The sequence below is a fragment of the Scylla paramamosain genome, chromosome 4 (genome assembly GCF_035594125.1).
Source record: "Scylla paramamosain isolate STU-SP2022 chromosome 4, ASM3559412v1, whole genome shotgun sequence".
In the NCBI taxonomy this organism is placed as follows: domain Eukaryota; kingdom Metazoa; phylum Arthropoda; class Malacostraca; order Decapoda; family Portunidae; genus Scylla; species Scylla paramamosain.
In genome coordinates, this window is record NC_087154.1 from 15,831,820 (window position 1) to 15,851,649 (window position 19,830).

Sequence of the window (19,830 nt, forward strand, 5' to 3'; positions counted from 1 at the left end):
ATCTCCTCGCTTTACTATTCCGATAAGTTGTTGTTTTTTTCAGTTACTTTCCTGTTCCTTTTTTTCCTTAAAGTTTCTCTCTCTCTCTCTCTCTCTCTCTCTCTCTCTCTCTCTCTCTCTCTCTCTCTCTCTCTCTCTCTCTCTCTCTCTCTCTTGGTTCACTTCTTTGTCTTTTGGAGGCTCATGTTTCCCCGAGTCTCTTAAGGGAAATGACACGTGTATTTGCTGCTGGTCCAATCTTGGGTCACATTCCCTTCGATGTGTCTGGCAAGGTGACGACACGCGTGTGGGCAGCGTCTTTGATGGTGATCGAAAACAGGTGCATGGTGTGTTTGGCGTAGGTTGTTTTTCACGTACAATGTGTGAACACGTTTTCTATTTAACGTGCTATTCATGGTTGTATAGAATCTTGTTTATTTTTGGTGAATGGGTGTCTATGTTTTGTATCTACGGTGTTGGTGGTGTTGTTTGGTCATATATGGTACTCTTCCCTTGTTGATCCTTAATTTGTTATATTCAGGATATTTTTTTTTTATCAGGCATTTACTATATTTTCAATAACTCACCAGTAAACTTGATTTGTGGGCGGAGGAGTTCGTTGTTATATCACCGACTACTCTGTGTGTAGGAAGACACATATGAAAACTTTGTCTGTGCTCATGAAGTCTAAAGAGACCTATAATTGAAAGCATATTAAGAGAATATTAAATCTGAGTTTCCATACTACCTTTCCAGCTCATCTGTGTTAATTTTCTCTACAACATCAATAACTGTTGTAGGTTAGTCACACCGTCCCTTGTCCCGCCACTAAGTCTGTCTAGGCTGAGTGCGAGGCGAGCACCTTTAGGAATCCACTTGTTCAATCCGACTTGTCGTTTACTTTGCTTCCCATAATCTTTCTCCTTCCCCCGCTGCGTCCTTGTTTAGGCTGGTTGGTACACCTGTCCGCCTCCGCCCAGGTGTCGGATGCCGTCTCACAGTTGTTGTTTGTCATGTAACTGTGACTGTAACTCTCCCTTAGTGACTCAATCTTCGTATATTGATCATCATTTTGTTTTTTTAGGGCGTTTTGTTTTCTTTGTGTGTGTGTGTGTGTGTGTCGGAACATTTGTCTTTCTCGTGTGTGTGCGTGTGTGTGTGTGTGTGTGTGTGTGTATGTGTGTGTCGGAACATTTGTCTTTCTCGTGTGTGTGTGTGTGTGTGTGTGTGTGTTGGTTTGGTTTTGTATAGCTAATACATACTTGCCCTTGAGTGCACACTCCGCCACATACGTCAGACGGATCGGAGCAATCGCTCACTGTTGCCTCACAATCTGGATCTGCAGTGTTTCCTGTTGTTTGCGGGCTGGCGAACCTTACGAGGAAGATGAAGTGCCCGCATCTCATACATATTATTGTATTGCTTCTTGCCTGCCTCTTCTTTACTGCTGACACTTGCAAGTCTTACACAGAGGCTCGCAGCCCTCATTTCGTCTCGGCAGACAGCGTGAAGACCTGAGGAGGAGAAATTGGTGGCCACTTATGTTATTTCATGTCGTTGGAACTTCCTCTTTGGTAGATAACTCGCAGTGATAGGAATAACTTGTGTAAGGAGTTCAGTAACCTATGGAATTAATACTCATTGAATCACAGGTGAAAGCAGTTGCCGTGAGTGAGGCAGGAAAGTCGTTCACCGTGTAATGGAAGTATTTATAGCACATTTCTTTCACAATACCTGCTGTTGCTTCCGTCACGTTGTTATGTCCTGTACAAAAGAGAAGTCGCTGGTTTCACATGCTTTGGTTTGTGATAAGTATAATGTTATAGATGAATCGGTCATAAGCTGTTAGTTTCTTCAAGGTAGTACGTCTCGAGCAGAATTAGTTTCATTAGTGCTAATTATTGTGTTGCAGATGAATAGATCAGGCATTTTTCAAACAGCAACGTTAGTGGTCATTAACAGGAATCACCGTTGTTACTAGTAAGAAATGTTTTAATTACGTACATAACATATTCTCCTTTAACAGTCGCCTTTCCCCACGCTCTTCGCCCCTCGTGACGGACTGTCCTTCTTTTCCTGCTTACTCTACATCTCAAGAACGCGGATCACCACAACCGCCTTCTACCCCGCCCAGCGCTGCCGCTCCTACGAAGCAAGGGAGCAAATTTCGCTGGGCTCCTTCTGGCGCTTTTCTCTCTCAAATGGTCGCAGTTCGTTCGTTAGTCTTGCTCACCGGCGATACCACTGGAACTTGTTGTACCGTACAGACTCTTGCTGCTCCTTGTTCCTCTTCGTTTCTCAGAGATGTCACTTTTTTTGTCTTTTATTTTTTCTCTTTTTTTTTCTATTAATACTTAATTTTAGGTATCCGTTTTCTGTTTATTTATTCAATTTGTCTTAATGGGGTAAAGTTTAAGTCTGCTCATTTATTGTTTTTCCTTTATTTTTGTTGTTGTGTTATTTAAGTGCATCGTGTATGCTTCATAAACACACACACACACACACACACACACACACACACACACACACACACACACACACACACACACATGATTGTGCAGACACCTACGTGACGTTTATAAAATGATAAATGAAATGAAATAAGAGAGAGAGAGAGAGAGAGAGAGAGAGAGAGAGAGAGAGAGAGAGAGAGAGAGAGAGAGAGAGAGAGAGAGAGAGAGAGAGAGAGAGAGAGAGAGAGAGAGAGAGAGAGAGAGAGAGAGAGAGAGAGAGAGAGAGAGAGAGAGAGAGAGAGAGAGAGGACAGGAGGAAAGGATGTATGTTAGGAAGGGGGTGTGGGAGGGAGAGACAGTGAGAGATTGCCGTGTCTGAGAGAGAAACAGGTAAATTAATCATCAGTAAATTAATCATCAGCACACCTGGGAATATATAGTAGAGGAGGAGGGAAGACACAGAAGAGAACAGCTAGGAAGGAAGGCCAACACACACACACACACACACACACACACACACACACACACACACACACACACACACACACAGAGAGAGAGAGAGAGAGAGAGAGAGAGAGAGAGAGAGAGAGAGAGAGAGAGAGAGAGAGAGAGAGAGAGAGAGAGAGAGAGAGAGTCTCCACTGAATTCCTCTCCAGGCGTTTGTGAACTTTTGTAAAGCTTTAATATACGCTTCAATACATATATTCTCCCTCTCTCTCTCTCTCTCTCTCTCTCTCTCTCTCTCTCTCTCTCTCTTTCCCCTCCACGCTCCCTTCCTTTTAGTGTCCCTGTTTACGTCCGTAGGAGTGTAATGAGCATTTTTGGCCCGTATTGTTGTGGCGTGCTTTGATGACCAGGCTGTGGGCGGCGTGGGTTCACTGCTGATTTCCGTTCGCCGTCTTGCTATCGTCGTCGATGTTGTCGTTTTAGTCCTCGGTTTTCGTCCTCGTCCTCGTCCTTCTCCTCTTCTTTATCAGCGATATTTTTTTTATTTTTTATTTTATGTAAGAGGAGCACTGGCTTAGAGTATCAAAAAAGGAAGAAAGGGAAAAGATTCACCGACAATGCCAGTCCCCAGAAAGAAAGCCAGAATGGTTATCCAGAACTGGAGGATGAGTGTCTTGAAATTTTTCCTCGTAATGGCCACGTCTTTCCCTTTCCCTCTTGGTCGTTCATATCGCCCTCCACCCCATCCCTTCGCCTGCCCTTTGTTTACGCACGTAGGACTCACCGTCTCAGTCCAGATGGAGAGAATCATATTTGTTATTCGTGTTCTGCTAATACGTCACTGAGTTGTGTCGGTATTGCTATTGGAGCATTTGAAGGAAAAAACGTGATTGGCTATTGACGTATTCAGAGACAAAATGTATTGCTATTGCAGTGTTTGCAGATGCCGCTTGATTCTCATCACTCGTACACTGACAGAAGCAGGAAACAAATGCCATTCATGAAGAGCGAACACCGGAACGAGTCGTCAAATTTGGAAGTCAGCGGGGACACCAGCCAGACAACAGAGGACGGGACAATTTTTTAGGCAACTGTTACGAACACACGGGAATAATCAATGCAGCTAGGCAGAGCATTACCCCTCAGCCTCGCTTTATGTGAGATTGTGAGTATGGAAGCATAGTCGGTTTGGCATTTGTGAGGAAAAAAGAAAAAAAATTGAAATGTCAGAGAAGTTAATATGCCCACTTTGAAATTGTGAAATATTAGTGCCTGAAAAATTCATTAATTCAGTTATGACATTTATGAAGAAATCCGAAGTCTGTTTGGAAGGGAATCCTAAAAAAAAGTTTCAGTATTGTTGATGCATTCACCTTCCAGGGAATCGAAATAACAACATTCAGATTTCAGCTTCACCTTCCAAAACAAACATGTAATTTCCCTGCACTAAGTCTCATCAGGACTCCAGTGGGCCACACAGGTCAGCTTTAGCGAACCCAATATCTCTTCAGCGCAGTTGATATCGCCTACGTAATGTTATATGAGAGGAGACTAGACCCACAAAATTGGCTTTTTCTCCCTGTCAAAGCTCACCTGCCGACCCAACATGAATAAACACTTCTGGCATCTAGCCAAAAATAACTCCAGTAACTTTGCTTCTTCTTCTTTCCCTCCTCTACTTCAACCAGATGGCACCACTGCTATCACATCTATTTCTAAAGCTGAACTCTTTGCTCAAACCTTTACTAGAAACTCTATCTTGGACGATTCTGGGCTTGTTCCTCCCTCTCCTCCACCCTCTGACTACTTCATGCTACCTGTTAAAATTCTTCGCAATGATGTTTTCCATGCCCTCGCTGGCCTAAACCCTCAGAAGGCTTATGGACCTGATGGGGTCCCTCCTATTGTTCTCCGAAACTGTGCCTCCGTGCTTGCACCTTGCCTAGTCAAACTCTTTTAGCTCTGTCTGTCAACATCTACCTTTCCTTCTTGCTGGAAGTTTCCCTACATTCAACCTGCTCCTAAAAAGGGTGACCGTTCTAGTCCCTCAAACTACCGTCCTATTGCTTTAATTTCCTACCTATCTAAAGTTTTTGAATCTATCCTCAACAGGAAGATTCTTAAACATCTATCACTTCACAACCTTCTATCTGATCGCCAGTATGGGTTCCATCAAGGCCGCTTTACTGGTGATCTTCTGGCTTTCCTTACTGAGTCTTGGTCATCCTCTTTTAGAGATTTTGGTAAAACTTTTGCTGTTGCCTTGGACATATCAAAAGCTTTTGATAGAGTCTGGCACAAAGCTTTGATCTCCAAACTACCCTCCTACGGCTTCTTTCCTTGTCTCTGTAACTTCATTTCAAATTTCCTTTCTGACCGTTCTTTTGCTGCTGTGGTAGACGGTCACTGTTCTTCTCCTAAATCTATTAACAGACGTCTACGCTAGTTTTTCTCACCCCCCCAGCTGCTAACTCTGTACAAGGGCCTTATCCGTCCATGTATGGAGTATGCTTCACATGTTTGGGGGATTCCACTCATACTGCTATTCTAGACAGGGTGGAATCAAAAGCTTTTCGTCTCATCAACTCCTCTCCTTTAACTGACTGTTTTCAGCCTTTCTCTCACCGCCGCAATGTTGCATATCTAGCTGTCTTCTACCGCTATTTTCATACTAGCTGCTCTTCTGATCTTGCTACTTGCATGCCTCCCCTCCTCCCGCGGCCTCGCTGCACAAGACTTTCTTCTTTCTCTCACCCCTATTCTGTCCACCTCTCTAACGCAAGAGTTAACCAGTATTCTCAATCATTCATCCTTTTCTCTGGTAAAGTCTGGAACTCCTTGCCTGCTTTTGTATTTCCACCTTCCTATGACTTGAATTCCCTCAAGAGGGAGGTTTCAAGACACTTATCCATCAATTTTTGACTACAGCTTTGTCCCTTTTATGTGACTGGTATTTCAGTGGGCATTTTTTTTATTGGATTTTTGTTGCCCTTGGCCAGTGTCCCTCCTACATAAAAAAAAAAAAAAAATTTTTGTTGCCATCGAAAACGGTACAAATCTTCTTTCGGTTCTGAAAAAAAATAAATAAATAATCGGAATGAAGGCAACACGTCCACTGGTTTTGTTAAGTATTTTTGTTCGATGGGTGTTTGTCGAGGAAATGGGAGAGGAAGTCGTGTTTTATGAAGGACTGTAGGGTTTGTTCAATTTTGTTTTGTTAAAGTGCGCAAGGAAAACGATAATGAAGGTTTCTATGTAGAGGTGATTCTTTTTTTTTTTTTTTTCCTTCTTTACTTGATGTTTGTTTCACAGATTTAAGTTTTAGTACCAGATTTTTTTTATTTTTTATTTATTTACAGACTAGATACAGACTACAAGACATAGAAACAGACTGGGTGAAGAATGAGAGAGGAGTTAGTTAAGGCTGTATATTGCCACCAACCTTTTTTAGCCTGTATAGCTAGCAGCCAGGATAAGAATGAATGTAGGGGTAAGTGTGGGGAACGATAAAGTATGTGTGCTTCTTCATGCAGATTACGTAGTTGTTATGAGTGAATCGGCAGATGAGCTTCAAAGTCTGTTGGATGTGGTGGATGGCTATGGTAAAGACTTTGGAGTAAGGTTTAGCAGTGAGAAAAGCAAGGTAATGATTGTGAATAGGTCAGATGATGAAAGTAATGTGGTATGGAAACTTGGAGAGAATGAGTTGAGACAGGTGCAAGAATACAAGTACTTAGGGATGTTGATGAGTCCTAGTGGGTGTGCAAAGGCAAAGAATGAAAAGATAAGTATGGTAAACCAGTGGGTAGGTCGATTGGGAAGCGCGGCAAGGATGAGAGCAAGTAAGTATGATGTGTTGAGAGAAGTGTGGAAGAGTGTGGCTGTGCCAAGTATAATGTATGGTATGGATGTGATTGCATGGAATGAAAGTGAAATTGATATATTAGAAGTGAGCCAGAATAGAGTAGCAAGGATGGCACTGAGTGCACCGAGGTGCACAGCAGTTGAAGCCTTGAGAGGTGACATGGGATGGAGCACCTTTAGAGAAAGACTCACAAAAGCCACACTTAGGTACAAGATTAGGTTTGAGAGAATGGATGATGCAAGAATAGCAAGGAAGGTGTACCTGTGGAATGAAAGTGGAAGCAAATGGAGGAAGAGATGCATGAGAATGACAGACAGGAATGGATTGCAAGTTGTGTGGGCGATAAGAATGGCTGGGAGGAATCAAAATGAGCGTGAATGGGTGGTAACAAGAGGAGGCAGAGTGGGAGCCGAATGGGATGTGAGAAAATGAAAGAATGAGATAGACAAAGAAGTGAAATGTGTGGGACTGAATGAATGGAAGAATGAAATGGAAAGAAAGAAGACCCTGGAATGGTACAAGGAGAAAGGGGCCCCGAGGTGTGAAAGGTGGTATGATGGAAACCTGGGCGGTAATCTTTTCTTCCGAGCGAGGGCACAGTGTATGGATGTGAACGCAAGGAGTTACAGGTGATCTGAGTCCCGCAGCAAAGTGTGCCAGATGTGTGACACGGGAGAGGATGAGACGGTGGAACATGTGGTGCTGGAGTGAGTGAAGTTTGCCAGAGAGAGGAATGAGATGATGCAAGTGATACTGACTGAGTTAGGGCATGATAGGAATGAAAGAGTGGAGAAGACAGGAAAGGAGTGGATGGTGTTGTTGCTGGGACTGTGTAGAGAGGCGAATGAAAGGATGATTGAGGCGGTGAAAGAGTTTCTGGAGAGAATGTGGCGTGCCAGGTGTATGAACAATTAGGATAGAGGATGCTGTTCGTTTCTCTTTTTTTTTCCCCTTCTACAGGAGTTGCTGATCCAAAGGCCTGGCTTAGGAGTTATCCTCTGCCACCTGTACCATCAAGATCAAGATACACCTTCACGGGAGAAAAAATAAAATAGAAAACGAGCGAAAAAATAGAAAGACTATTTTGGATAAATGACATTGCTCTCTATTTGATGTTTCTTTTCCAAGAATTCTCTCGTTTAAAAAAAAAAAAAAAAAAAAAATATATATATATATATATATATATATATATATATATATATATATATATATATATATATATATATATATATATATATATATATATATATATAGTAAGAGAAGAGAAGAAAATTAAAACATAACAACATAAGAAATAAGGGAAGCTGCAAGAAGCGACCAGGCTTACACGTGGCAGTCCCTGTATGAAACACACCTACCTATTTCCATCTGTTATCCCCATCCATAAACTTGTCTAATCTTCTCTTAAAGCTCTCTAGTGTCCTAGCACTAACAACATGATTACTGAGACCGTTCCACTCATCTACCACTCTATTTGAGAACCATTTTTTTCCCATCTCCTTCCTAAACCGAAATTTTTCAAGCTTGAACCCGATATTTCTTGTTCCCTAGATGCTGATCCTAAGAATTTTGCCTACATCCCTCTTGTTATAACCCTTATACCACTTAAAGACTTCTATCAGGTCCCCTCTTAACCTACGTCTCTCTAAAGAATGTAAATTTAACAACTTCAATCTAGCCTCGTAAGGAATACTCCTCATCCCCTGTATCCTTTTAGTCATCCTCCTTTGTACTGATTCTAATAGACCTATATCTTTCCTGTAATGTGAAGACCAGAACTGCACAGCGTAGTCTAGATGAGGTCTGACCAGCGCCAAGTATAACATTAATATTACTTCCGGCCTTCTACTTTTAACACTCCTAAAAATGAATCTTAGTACCCTATTTGCCCTGTTTCTGGCTTCTATGCATTGTTTCCCTAGACGGAGTTCAGAGCTAACTATAACTCCTAAATCTTTCTCGTACCCTGTACCTACCAGAGTTTGGTTGTTTAATGTGTACCTACTATGTGGGTTTCCTCTACATACGCTAAGTACTTTGCATTTATTGATATTAAATTGCATTTGCCATCTATCCGTCCATTCATTCATTCTATCTAAATCTGCCTGCAATGCGATAGCATCCGATTCTGACCTAATTAATCTACCTATCTTTGTGTCATCCGCAAATTTACTAACATCACTACTAATTCCACTATCCAAGTCATTGATATATATTAGAAATAACAATGGCCCTAATACTGATCCCTGTGGCACCCCACTAATTACATGACTCCACTCGGATTTCGAGCCGTTTATTACCACTCTCTGTCGCCTGTTACTAATCCATGACCCTATCCAGCCTAACACCTTCCCATCTTTACTGTGTGCCCTAACCTTTCTCAGGAGCCTTTGATGGGGTACCTTGTCAAATGCTTTACTAAAGTCTAGATATAAGATATCATAACTATCACCATTATCTACTGCCTCGTACACCTTACTGTAAAAACTTAACAAGTTTGTCAGGCAAGACTTCCCCTTCGTGATGCCATGCTGTGACTGATTTATCAAGTTATGTTTGTCTAAATGTTCCCTAATGTTCCTCGCTATTATTGACTCTAATATTTTACCTACAACTGAAGTTAAGCTGACAGGTCTATAATTAGACGCTAAAGTTTTATCTCCTTTCTTAAAGATGGGTACTACATTAGCCTGCCTCCACATTACTGGTACCTCATCCGACTCCAGTGATTTCCTAAAGACAGAAACTAACGGCTCACTAATAATCTCTTTACATTCCTTAAGTACTCTGGGATATATTTCATCAGGTCCTGGTGCCTTGAACTATTTTAGCCTATCTATCTCCTGTTCCACTATCTCCCTAGTTATGGAAATATGTCACCTTCTCATTCTCATCTTCTCTAAACACCTGTTCACTATCTGGAATATCCTGCATGTTTTCCTGGGTGAAGACAGTTAAAAAAATACTCATTCAGAAGTTTACTAATCTCCTCCCCAGAACTAACCAGCTCCCCATCTGCTGCCTTTAATGGACCTACAGTATCCTTATTCTTCGTCCTGTATACCTGATAAAATTCCTTGGGGTCCGTCTTCGCCAGGCTGGCTACCTTTAATTCGTAATTGCCCTTAGCTTTCCTCGTTAACTTCCTGACTTCTAACTAATTTATTATATTGTGACCTTAAAACTTCTTCACCTGCCCTTAATCTCTTATATATACTTTTCTTACGCCCTATATAATGCTTTAATCTTTTAATGAAGGATTCTTTAGATAAATGGTATTCCTCTTTATTTGGTGCTTATTTCAAGGATTCTCAAGTTTTACACCAGAAGGTCAGTCTGTAAAAGGTCTTACATGTTCATTGACATTATTGCAGTTCCTGTGCATGTGATTTGTTCGTGGAAAGGTCAGATAAGAAATTGATGCTTTTTCTCTCTCTCTCTCTCTCTCTCTCTCTCTCTCTCTCTCTCTCTCTCTCTCTCTCTCTCTCTCTCTCTCTCTCTCTCTTTCACCCACTTTTCGTTCGTATGAAGTCCATGATGAACTCTCTTCGCGATTTTATGTTGGTAATCAGTCTTCCCTTCTTTGTATGTGTGTGTGTGTGTGTGTGTGTGTGTGTGTGTGTGTGTGTGTGTGTGTGTGTGTGTGTGTGTGTACAGTTATCGCAGTCTATGTCTTGAGGTGGTAAGAATTCTTTAACTACAACGTTAGAGAGAGAGAGAGAGAGAGAGAGAGAGAGAGAGAGAGAGAGAGAGAGAGAGAGAGAGAGAGAGAGAGAGAGAGAGAGAGATTATGCATATACTATAGAACAACAGCCATCGCCAGTTTTCTATGTATCAAAATCTGTCGACTACCTATTTGTTCAAGCCTAACCCGTTACTTGTATCTTATTTATTTATTTATTTATTTTTTTCATATATATCTTTATCTGTTTCTCTGTCTCTCCAGCCTCCCTTTGTCGTTCTTAGTTTGAGACTAATCTTATCACAGCCAGGAAATTATGCACGAAATCAAACTTACTACTTATTAAGAACGTTATTAAGGGATGTACGAAACTTAAGCTTAAACAGGCAGTGTCATTAACTACAAAAAGAGAATGCTATTAAAAACACTATTTAATTGAGAAATAACGTACTGTTTGCCTTGGCCATGACCTAACTCTGTTCCAGTAAGCCTCTACCGTTCCCTGCTCTTGGTGACCACCACATACAACTCTCAGCAAACGCAGGAGTTGCCTGGAAGATTACTATTGTTAGCCTTGCGTGGGGATTATGTCGCGGTGGTTCTGACAGTAAAAATTATATACTGTTTGATTAGGTTTCCACAATACAACATCAGATTCCTGCAAAGCTCAGACATGATGATGTATTAGTATTACTAATCTCTGCAGTGTCTCGTGTGTGTGCGGCCAAGGTTCATAATTTTGACATCAACTCTCCTCGCTGGAATAATGCAAGCAAATCACTAGATCGAAAACTCTTGGAGGCCTTTGAATTTTCTACTTATGTGCTATTAATTTAGGATTTGGTAACTTATGGCTATTATGGAAAACAAATAGTGTGAAAGCAGGAACTAAAACGTTGAAACGTTGAAACGTTGAAATATTAGCATGGTCAAGGAAAATATAGCAAAATGAAAGACGTTATAATATAAACTATAATGGAGCATAAATGAAGATTGGCAGGACATTTTCGAGTTTCCGTGAAGGCAGACACTAAATGAAGCGAGAGACTAACGGACTGAACCCTGAAAAGATTATCGACGCAGTGGTGGGAGACCAGATAGGAAATTGGATAGAATGAAAAGTTCGTAAGCAGAATCTGGCATCGACTGGCGCAGTGCCGCAGCTCACGAAAGACTGAGGTGGTCTTTTTCTCAGCAGTTGATTACTTCATAGTCAATTAATAAACAATGATTACAAAAAGCAAGAATGACCTTTCATGTAAAAAAAAAAATATGGCTATTCTGGAAAGATGAAACTGGTGCTGTTCAAACTATACATGTTATTAAATGAATACGCGTTTATTTTGTTTGTAATGGTTTCAAATACAGTAACCCGCACTGGAAAGTATATAAATTCAGTACGTAGTCATGGCGCGATTCACTGCCCCCCTCACTGGAAAGCTCTGGGTAACGTTCCCCAACCATCCCTTGACAAACACAGCCTGCCAACACCCTAGACAAACCCACCCTGGCCATACCTACACTCTACACTTAGTGCATTAACATACAATGCCGCTTAAACTCTCCCCTTTAAACAAAACGCAGTTGTGAATTGTACCTTATTTTTTCTATTCTCATATGTAGACCCGATTTGTTTTCCTCAGTAATGAGTGATAACTTTTTTCTTGTTCCAGCGAGATTTACCAGAAGGGATAAACGAGACCTACTAATGCCATACTGCTCATTTGCTCTTGATAATAGACTTATTTAAAAGAGTGAAGTCCATCAGCCTTACAAGCATCTGAAGGTCCTTTGCTGCTCGTAATCCTTTGTAATCCTTTATAATCTTGTTCCTACCTTCAGGTACGTGAGCGGCTAAATGTGTTAGTGACCCCCTTGTTAGTCTTCTCCCTGGACTTGTGTCGTCTGCCCTAATGAACACACACACACACAAAGAAAAGTATTTACACTAATTTTAGTAATGCTGTCGAGTTTCTTGAGAAGTAAAACGAATATTTGAGCATAAATTCGAGTACACACACACACACACACACACACACACACACACACACACACACACACACACACACACATACAGAGAGAGAGAGACAGACGTTATTATTATTATTATTATTATTTTTATTATTATTATTATTAGACAGACACACAGAACAAAATTATTTACTGTAACTCCAGTAATGTTGTGGAGTTTCTTGAGAAGTAAAACGAATTTTTGAACGTAAATTTCAACCCAGAAAATTGTTGTCGTCGTTGTGTCGCTCCGTGAGAGAAAATAAAGAGCCCGGGTACTCTACATGTAAACTTTTATGCTACACTTTCTCATCTCGAAAGTAAAACATGCAAAACTTTAATACGTGACTTATTTTAGTCTCATCTCCCTCCTCCTCCTCCTCTCTCCCTGCCTCTCCTTATTACTTCTAGCGCTGTCTCTACCTCCTCCTTCTCTCCTTCCTTCCTTTCTTCATCCTTACCGGAAGGGCCTGATGCTCTCTCTCTCTCTCTCTCTCTCTCTCTCTCTCTCTCTCTCTCTCTCTCTCTCTCTCTCTCTCTCTCTCATCCTCTCCCTCTGAAATACAACACCCCATTGCGTGATCCCCTTCCTTCATCCCCTCAGTAGGCACTCCACACTCTCTGTCCCACCTCCTTCAGTGCCTGTGTCGGCGACCCCTTCAGTGCCACCCCCTTCATCTTCCACCCAGTGTCGCAGTTCAGAAGTTACCATGTATATGTCACTGTACACTTTGGCACTTCCCTCGACGTGTCCTCTGTTACAGTGTTCCTCGTGCGTTCCAGAGCGTTAGGGTTCGGTGATATATAAAGTAGGAAGAGCATCGCCTTTTGCCGTGATTCTTCTGGAGTCTGGGCCGTAACTCGCCCTCTCAAAAAGCTTAATTTAAGAGGCATTTTCCCCAGACGAAAGCCGCTCATGAGACAACACTTATGAGCAGGCTCAGTGTTCGCGCAAAAGTATGAATGACGGGAGGAACACAATGGTGGGACGCAACGCACTTCTGCCGTGTGGTGTCGCGAGCCTCGTGTTGGCGAGAGAGGCTGACGTGAAGGGAGGTGAGGTGGAGGCGTCAGAGAGGGAGGATAATGAAGGCCAGGAAGAGAGAGAGAGAGAGAGAGAGAGAGAGAGAGAGAGAGAGAGAGAGAGAGAGAGAGAGAGAGAGAGAGAGAGAGAGAGAGAGAGAGGTTAGAAATTAAAAACGAGCGACACCACTTTTTTTCAGGAGAGTTGGTGTTCTCCAAACCCAACGATGTATCCTGAGGGACTCCTCTCCGGCACACTTTCATCTGGCCTCTCATTCATGGAACTTTAATCAGTGAAGAACCTCGGATGGAGACAAACTTGTCCTCTAACCTTAATTAAGAAGCACTCCCACTGACCTGGCCCTCGTTGTGTGTGTGTGCCCTGTCTGAGGTGATGTAAATGTGCAGCTTTGTTATAGTTGTTTTTACAATAACCTTCAACTAACGCTCTTCCTCTTCCTCCTCCTCCTCGCTCTTCTTTCTTCTTCCTCCTTTCCATCATCAGTAATTTCCATCCATCCACCCTTCACTCAGTTATATCCTTTCCCCTGTTCACTTGCTCTCACTTCCTCCTCCTCTTCTCTCTCCCTCCCTCTCTCTGACTCCTTTCTCACACCTCGGAAGCTGATGAAAAAGAAAGGGTAGAGGGGCTGAGGACTCTGAAGTGGGGCTTTGTTTTACTTCTCCCTTAAACAAGCAAACAATCCTGCGCTCTTCTTCCTTCCTTCCTTCCTTCCTTGTCTGTCCTGTTTGCTTATCTGTCTATCTGTCCTGCCTCTTCTGCTTACCTGTCTGTCTACCTCTCCTTGCTCTTCTGTTTATATGCTTGTACGTGTATCTTTTAGTGTTTTGTTTGTTTATGTCTTAGTCTGTTTGTTTTACTGTCTCCTATTGATAAAGTTAATGTCTTTATACCTGTCTGTCTGTCTGTCTGTCTATTTTCCTTTTGGAGTAATTTTTGATGTGTGTGCTTTTTGTCTGTTTGTCTGTCTATCAAGTAACTAGCTAATCAACTCTCTCTCTCTCTCTCTCTCTCTCTCTCTCTCTCTCTCTCTCTCTCTCTCTCTCTCTCTCTCTCTCTCTCTCTCTCTCTCTCTCTCTCTCTCTCTCTCTCTCTCTCTCACATCTCCAGCTTCTGAAACGCCTCTACTACTACACAGGAAAAAGTATAGCAACACATACACGCACACATAAAAAGAAATATGTACGTATTTCTTGAGTTTCTATAATGCTTTCACTGGAGTGTGGGTGGCAGGGAAAGGAAGGAGCGAGGTGGTAGTCAGAGTGAATAGTAATCATGGGCACGTTATTTTTTTCCCTTGTTTCCCTTTCATCGTCTGTAGGAGGAGTGTAATTAGGAGGGAGAACTCTAACGTTAAGAGAGAAGTAACTATGGAAGGAGGAAAGGAAAGTAAGAAAGGAAAGGGAATATAAAAGAAAGAATAAAATAAACAAAGGGTAAAGGAAGGAAATTGGCAGCAAGGAAGGAAAGAAGGAGCAGTGGGTGGAAGAGAAGGGAAGGTAAGGGAAAGAAGAGTGGAGGAAGGGAGAATATGAATAAAGAATGGATAAAAAACTAATGGAGAGAATCAGAACTGTGGAGAGGAAGGGGTGAAATGGAAATAGAGGAGGAGGAAAGTGAATATAGAGAGAAGATGGAAATGAAGAAAAAAATAAGAGGAGAGAATAAATAATGCTGAGAGAGAGAGAGAGAGAGAGAGAGAGAGAGAGAGAGAGAGAGAGAGAGAGAGAGAGAGAGAGAGAGAGAGAGAGCAGCATCAAGCAGTCATCCCAAAATCTGCCTACGCAAGTCTGTCTAATCTAAGTTTTATGCAATGCGCCACTCTCGTGTGTTACAACATTAGCATCCCGGCGGTGCGGAAATGACGGAGCGAGGCGGGAACAAATGACAAGGCAACGCAACGCCCGGCTTCGTAATACCCTCCTCCGTGCAACACTTCGTCAAATTAAACCCAAATGAAACAACATCATGCATCTCTCTGAGTATTGCCTTTTTTTTTTATCCTCCCCATAATGACCCGAATAATTACGTAATGGAATTGGTAGGACTCGAGAGCAAATAGGGACCAAGAGATGCAATTAGACTACAGTTCTGTATGACGAGGCCATCAGATGACACACGGAGCCAACACAGGGACGTGATGAGACACTGGTGCCACGTGGGGAGAAAGGGAGAGAGGGTGAGGAGGGTAGGTAGAGGGAGGGAGATAGAGAGAGGGGGAAGGACACTGAGAAGAAGGACAATAATGAAAGACAATAATTAAATGTTAACACAGTGGCGCAGCTTGTATGAAAGGGAATCTCTCTCTCTCTCTCTCTCTCTCTCTCTCTCTCTCTCTCTTTCTCTCTCTCTCTCTCTCTCTCTCTCTCTCTCTCTCTCTCTCTCTCTCTCTCTCTCTCTCTCTCTCTCTCAGATACTTAATCATATATGGGATATTAAAGTTCAAGGAAAAACGTTAAATGTTCATCAGTCACTTATATTAACGAGTATACTATTACAAAACTGACATAATTAATCTACAAACCCTTTTTTCTTTCTGGCAGGTAAATATGCGGGTGAATGTTCCATATCAGCCAAACATAACCTGCCTGCGACTGATGTCTATGTAGCAAATATAACGGTATATAAAATAACCGATAGAACTATAATGCCAACCATATCTCTGGCAAACCATTCATCTAAAACTTACACAAATATTAAGGAACTATCCAGCATAACTTGGAACAGACGAAGTATTAGAAACATCTATGATTGATCCAGATTTATGAGAATGAGCGTGTTTTAGAGCGCTTGGATTGCTCGTGAATAAATAACATACAGGTAAAAAGGAGGTGGCAGGGATCAAACCCATGACAGGACACTCAAGGCTCACGGTTCTTTGTAACTCGAGCCATAACAATCTGATACAGTCTGACTTACTGACTGTCACTGGGTATGAGCTGTGGGTGTATGGTATGAACTCGTAGCTTTTGTCTTGAAGTCCATCTAAGAGAGAAAAGTGTCGGCGCAAAACATCAATTTGTGTAAATCGATGAATTTCAACATAATGATCAGTGAATATTGAGCATCACTACACGACTTCATACTTAGAACTTTTCGGAATCACCACAGACTGGATTTTAGCAGCGCCGTTAAAGTGTAACGCAGTACATCATTAAAAATAATACTTTTTTTTTTTTTTTCAAAGACAGTGATGGGCGTGGCAATTACTTCTTTCAAGGTTACGAAACAATGGAGACAGCACATGGCGGCGTGCTGGCCCTGAACTGCTGCCTTGCACGATGCCTCTACTTAATCACACACATAAGTATAGAGATCCTGAAACAAATAAAAGACTTGAGCTGTGTTCCTCAAGCGTATGTACAAAACTACATTAATTTGATATATATGTGGCTATTTGTTCAAACGAGTGAGAAAATTGTGTATTCAATATTTCTTAGTGGAAGATACAGGCTTAGGCGTCAGTAGTAGCGCCCATTATCGTGTATATTTTGGGATTATTTTACAAATACTGGATCAAGTGAAGTATTTGCTATTGCCGAATTACCACGTAGCTTTGAAAAATGAAAAACTCACCATTGTTTATAAAAGAATACTGTGAAGCGTGCAAATCTTCTAATTTTGGAAATCACACTCACACACACATATATATACACACACACACACACACACACACACACACACACAGGGTAGCTGAACCACTAATAGCATTATAAATTTTCATAAGCTTGTATAAAGAGCAACATGATTAATAACGGTAACTGATAGCGGCGTTCGTTTATGTGAAGGATGTGCTGGCGTGAGGCTCAAAGGTCGTGGCTTGATACTAATAAGCATTCCGAAATGAACATGATATCTGGTGCGGCGATGACGTCGTGGGGAATGTGGTGGTGTGATACTGGATTTACCAGTGACGTCAGGGAGCTGTCATGATTAAGTACAGTCGTGGCCTTCAGAGCATTAAGTACAGTCGTGGCCTTCAGAGCATTAAGTACAGTCGTGGCCTTCAGAGCATTAAGTTTGCTGACTCGAACACCTTGCAAACTTTTTGATGAAACTGACATAACTTTTTTTTTCTTTTTACTTTACAACGAAGTAGAATCAATCGATATATAAATGCAGATTTACAGTAAAAGCTGTTTGATGCTCACTCAAACTTTATGACAAAGAAATGCAAATAACAAAATATATGGAGACAATAAATAAGAAACAACTCTGCGTTTTTCATTCATCTTTGTGTCATAAGACAAGAAGAAGAAAAGAAATCTCGTTCTATTTTATTATTTACAAAGATATAACACACACACACACACACACACACACACACACACACACACACACACACACACACACACACACACACACACACACACACACACACACACACACACACACACGCACACACACACACACACACACACACACACACCACACACACACACACACACCACACACACACACACACACAGATAAATAGACGGTAATTACACATCAGTCAGCTTCTATACGAACAGGATATCCTTTCAGAACGAAAAAGAATCTTAAACATCCGCCTCTTTTTCTCAGAGATTCGAAGGCTGGCATGAGGCGAAAGAGATCCAGCATAACAAACTTCTTCCTCGTGATTTATTCCAGACTCATGACAGCGCTGAGCCATTGGGAGTGGCGTGGGTGTGAAACTAAATTAAATGCTTTCGACTTTGCTTCTCATTTTATATTAGAGTGGAGAGGGTGAGTCCGTACTTGTCGCTGTTTGGCATTTTATTTCACTCGTCGGGTGGGCAAGGCAGTGAAGAGTCATCTCTGTAAGGGAGAGCAACGTGTATGCTTTTATTTTATTAACCAAGATATCGTTAAAAAAAAAAAAATGACGGTAGGGCAGACGGATACATAAATGGAAAGATAAAATAAAAAGGTCTGTAGGAATGACCTTTAATGGACAGGCAACCGACAGATGAGTGAAGAAGGTCAGGAGAAGAATTTGTCCAGCACTGAAATCGTAAAAAAAAAATAAAAAAATGACAATAGTGATGAAATTTCAATCTTAACCAGTCACTTTATCACCGGATTAAGAGATTACAAATTGACTCCTTGCCACCACAACCTCTTGAATAACATCGCAGAGAGTATTCATATCACTGGTGCCTTCTGGGTGATGAAATTATGAAAGGATACGTGACGATGTGATATGAAGAGGCGAGCCTGAAGAGGTTTGGCTGCCTCACTCCTTCACTTATCCGACGATCTTGTCCGTCCGGCTGATGTTCTATAATTCCTGCGCCTGGTCAAGCCCACACCCTTCCACTTTACCCTATTTAATGTTGAAAAGAACTACAAAAACGATAGGGGATGAAAAGGCCGATGATGTGGAGGAGGATACAATGAATAACAAAATCATACATATCGGAATGAGACAAACAACTCTAATCCAACGGAAGGAATTACAAAAGGAGGAAGAATTGATGTTGAAAATAACTTAGAAGAGCAACGATAAGCGGTGAAAACAACGATGAAAAGGACGATACAATGAATAACAATGAATACGTGTCGGAATGATGTAAACTACTCTACGTAATCCAAAGGAAAGAATTACAAAAGGTGGAAGAATTGATGGGATCTGCCCCTCAACGTTAACAAATGGCAAATCTACCACACGAACACAACAAAGAATACGAAGAAAAATGAATATAGATTATGTTAAGAGGAACCCTGACCGCGCACCTCACGTACACCACCACCTCAAGTGTTATTTATAGCCAATGGCAGTCCTAAATTTTCACAGCGGGCAACACGAGGAAGTGATATATTCGCTTACATATTTCCCTTTCTATAGCAAATAACACCTTCGAGAGGAGGAGGGAGTATGAACCATCTCTTTACCTATATATTCAAACTCATTTAATTTACGTGGAGGAAGCGTGTCAATTTTTGTGTTTATATAATAGTGTATAGTCTGATCAAATATGTAAAGCGGTTCCAAGCTGTATTGTGCTGTTTAGATATAAAAAAAAAGTTAAACGTTTACCAAGATAAAGATATCAAGTCAATGAACGAACGGATGAAAGAAAGAATGAATGAATGAACGAATAAGTAAATTAGTAAATAAATACAACAAAAAAAACTCGAATAAAAATATAAAAAAAAATCAAGTAAAAAGCAGATAAATATATAGATAAAAACAATGAACTAAGTTAAGCTAAAAAATTATGAAATAAGTTTTATAGAGACTTGTCATTATCACCCTATACGTCATTATCATCATCATCATCATCAATTGGTTACTACACTTGCTGAAAGACTATCAACTAAATAGAAATAAAATATATAAAGATTCATTACACTCATTCTC